Here is a 3,831-nt window from a genome sequence, read left to right as displayed (position 1 = left end):
AATATAGTGATTTTTTATGAAATTTAAATATGAAAAACTTTAATCCTAAAATCATGACATAAATATTACAATTGTATCTAAAAAATTATCACACAAATATAAGTCAATTACCAATATTATGTTAAACAAAAAATTGCAAGAGAAATATTACAAAATGAAACTTTAATCGATAAATAATTTTAGATATTACAGAGAATCTGCAATTTTCTTTTTATCATCAAACACAAAGTAATAGTTAATGAAAATAATAATTTTACTTAAAAAAAAAGGTAGCACACCTCTCCTAACAACATTTACTATAGTTGTGGAATGCATTGATTGCCACTATACTTGGTGGAAAGTTTCAGATTGAAATCCCTAAAATTTTATTGGCTCCATTCCCTGTCACGGGATTTATTCATGGTGTTCCAGAAAAAAGTTTGTCCACAGCTCATTCCTTCCACACAACGTTGCAGCCCAACTTTGTCTAAAGCTCTCTCCACCTATGCGTAAGTGATTGCAACGGGCTTCATGTCTGTAAATAATTGAATTCATGTATACATTCTTTGTCTTGTTCGTTATTGTAGTTTTTTTCCATTGCTCTGTACAAGTCTTCTGATGTAAAATCTGTTGAACAGACGAACAAAGAGGGAGAAAATTACAGTATTGAGACGACTGCTTGTTTGAAACAATGAACTCTTGGCTAAACTAACTGCATCTCCCCCAAAATAATCGTAATGAGGAGATTGTTGGTAACCTAAATTCGACATAGAATAGAAAAAATGTGTAGCTGTTGTTTCGACAACATTATCAGCCAATGGCAAACCAATACGCTCAAATTCTTCGTTTCCGATGGAGTCGTTCACAACTAGGTCGCGCCATGAGAATTTCCTGGTTTCTTGAATGTTCCATAATTTGAAGGCTTCATCTGATATATGATTACTGCAACCCTCATCGTTATAGCCATTTGCTCTTACAATTCCACAGTGTCGCACGACTATTTTTATTTTAACGGTAGTGGCTTTGAACACAGGATTTTGAACAGGAACAAGAGATTTTGATCTTGTTCTTCGATTTTCTGAAGTCCTGGGTTGAGATTTGTTCATTGACAGGCACAGCTTCTTTCCCATATGAGTGTTCCAGTAATTCTTGATTTTGTTGTCTGTTCGACCAGGCAGTCGTCCTGCTATTAGAGACCACCTGAAAATACATTGTATAGTTGAGATTAACTCAATGGAAGATTTCCAAAATATTTCAAAACCTAAGAAAACCGAAAGTGTCATGTGCACTGATTTTCTACATACCGATTGCCAAGAATACGATGCAACCGAATAATGAGCTCCTCCTCGTCGGGAGAAATGTTACCACGTTTAATGTCGGGGCGAAGATAGTTAAGCCACCGCAATTTGCAACTCTTTCCACATCCCTTAAGACCTGCAAAACAAAACCTACCCGCTCATTTAGCCTCTCAATGTGCATTTTGTTTGCAATAAAAATTGCAATTAGAATTTTACTGAAACTCGCCTGCTTTTTTAGGGATATTTTTCCATCCATTGCTGCTATGAATTCGAATGTATTCAGAGAGATTCATATCCTCCATGGCGGACCAAGCCCCACGGCTAAGACCCTTTGAATAGCTAGGGGATCTAACGATCTTCAATATTCTTCCGTAACCCATTAAGGCTAACTCAAAATAGCTGATGGTCTGCTCTGACACGGGACTGGCCTCCTTGCTTCCCTTTGAAAATAGCGCACTTCAAAATTCAAATTTGAATTCAAATCAAATGGGTATATGACACGGGACTGTCCTCCTCGCTTCTCTTTGGAAATAGGGTGCTTCAAAATTCAAATTTGAATTCAAATCAAATGGGTATATGAGTATTAATGTTGACATACTATCATGTTGCGATTAAGGCCGAGAGTGAGGTAAATGTGCCGGAGGTTGGTAAATGTGCTCATCAATATGCCAGAGGGAGGCCAAAGTGGCTGCGGGCAAGGTCGCCGTCGAGGGGCAGGAGCAAGGCAGCCGGAGAGGGATGGATGCGCCGGATGGATGCCATGATGCATGGTCGAGGATGAAAGGGCGCCATGACGTCAACCACACCGTCTGCCGCTGTCAGAAGGGGTACCTCCATAGCATTAACTTTGCTATGGAGGTGGAAATACGAAACGCCGGGGGTAAGTAGTGGGCGCGTTTAATTTGTTATAAACTTTGACAAAAAACCGGCATATGTTCGTTTGCGTTCGTTATAGGTCAAGTTTGTTATAATTTATGCGTAGTGTTCATTGAACCTTTCAAACGAATTTATGCCAAGTAGTGGGCGCGTGTAGTTTGTTATAAACTCTGACAAGAAAGTGGCATATTCCAGTTTGACAATGCCCACGACTGTTTGTGTTCGTTATATTATCTGACAAAAGCAACGTACTACACTCCGGTTCATTATATTATCTGACAAAAGCAACGTACTACACTCCGGTATGTATGGGCGCGTGTAGAACACAACCACGATGCTGAAATTTGTTATATTCAAATAAAAAATTATCACGCTCTCATAATGGCGTGATAGAAATCATGAAAATTTGGATTCGATGAAATCTTCAAAGGGTGTGGGAAGTACATATAATTGTTCAAGAAAGTGGATAAATCGCTATATAAATATATATATATATATATATATATATATATATATATATATATATATATATATATATATATATATATGTCTCAATCCTTATTATTTTGTTGCATTTTGGTCCTTTTATATTTATGTTCATATTGGCACGTGTGTACTTGGATGTGGTTGGTTTGAGTCTAAGTGAGTAAGTTTGTGGTTTGAGTCTCTCTTAGTTGGTGTGGTCTGTGTGGGAGTTTACAACTTTTGATTTCATGGAGATAAATAATTGTATGCATGGATGTTATATAATTACATTTATATCGTATGATTTTAAGCTTTACCATGTTATGATTCCTTTTTACCAATTTGATTGCAAATGTTGCAGTGTAACTGCATTCGGTGTTCATGTCATCCTATGTTGCACGGAATGGTAACGTTGATTCCTTGGATGAGCTCAATGAAAGAGAGGAGAGACTAGACTTCAATATGATGCAAAACCGTCAACATCCTTCACAACAACTTTGAGCTACAAGTATGTAATACCTTCCATTCTGATTCAAGAGTAACTTTGAGCTACAAGTATGTAATACCTTCCATTCTGATTCAAGAGTTTCGCAAAAATAGCTCTTCCAATGGCCATGAATATTCCATGTCTACTAAATTTAATAATTTATGAACAATGGTTTCCAAAATCACTTTTAATAATTGAACTACTTCCCAAAAACTTCCAATATGTCTTTATTTAATCAAATTTTTAAGTGATTATTGTATCTTTATCTAATTAACTCATTTATTGTTCTCTATCCATGTTGAATTAACTATTTATTGGTTTCATGCTAGTTTAATCTATCCATCACCATAACCGACCGATCCTTTATTGTTCTCTATCCATGTTCAATTACCTTTTTATTGGTTTCATACTACTTTACTCAATCCATCATCCATAATCGATTGATCTTTGCTTGTGGAATCTTGTGGAATTAAAAGTTGTTTTTATTTCCATCAACTTAACCAGGCTATTTAATTAGTTGATTGATTGGCTACACAAATTTTTCCATTAATTTAGCTCGCCTGTGTTTTTTGAAAGATAAAGCTTACCTTTATTCCTAATTTAAATCTCCTCTTCCATGCAACTTAATTACAATTAGTTTTATAAAGTTAAAAGTTCTTGTTTATTAAAATTAGTTTTATAAATTTAAAAGCTAATTACAAAATATGCGCTATTATTAAGCTCCAT

General features: G+C 35.6%; 1 pseudogene; it reads right to left on the bottom strand.

Annotated features, from left to right (window-relative positions):
• Positions 1 to 557: 557 nt before the first annotated feature.
• On the bottom strand, positions 558 to 1,657 carry LOC149264616 (transcription factor WER pseudogene; annotated as a pseudogene).
• Between the last annotated feature and the right edge of the window lie 2,174 nt (positions 1,658 to 3,831).

This window comes from Pinus tabuliformis, chromosome 6 (genome assembly GCF_031772625.1).
Source record: "Pinus tabuliformis cultivar Carrire ecotype Pingquan chromosome 6, CPIR1, whole genome shotgun sequence".
Taxonomy (NCBI): Eukaryota; Viridiplantae; Streptophyta; class Pinopsida; order Pinales; family Pinaceae; genus Pinus; species Pinus tabuliformis.
The sequence above is the reverse complement of the archived record's forward strand: the minus strand, read 5'-3'. Positions and strand labels throughout refer to the sequence as shown.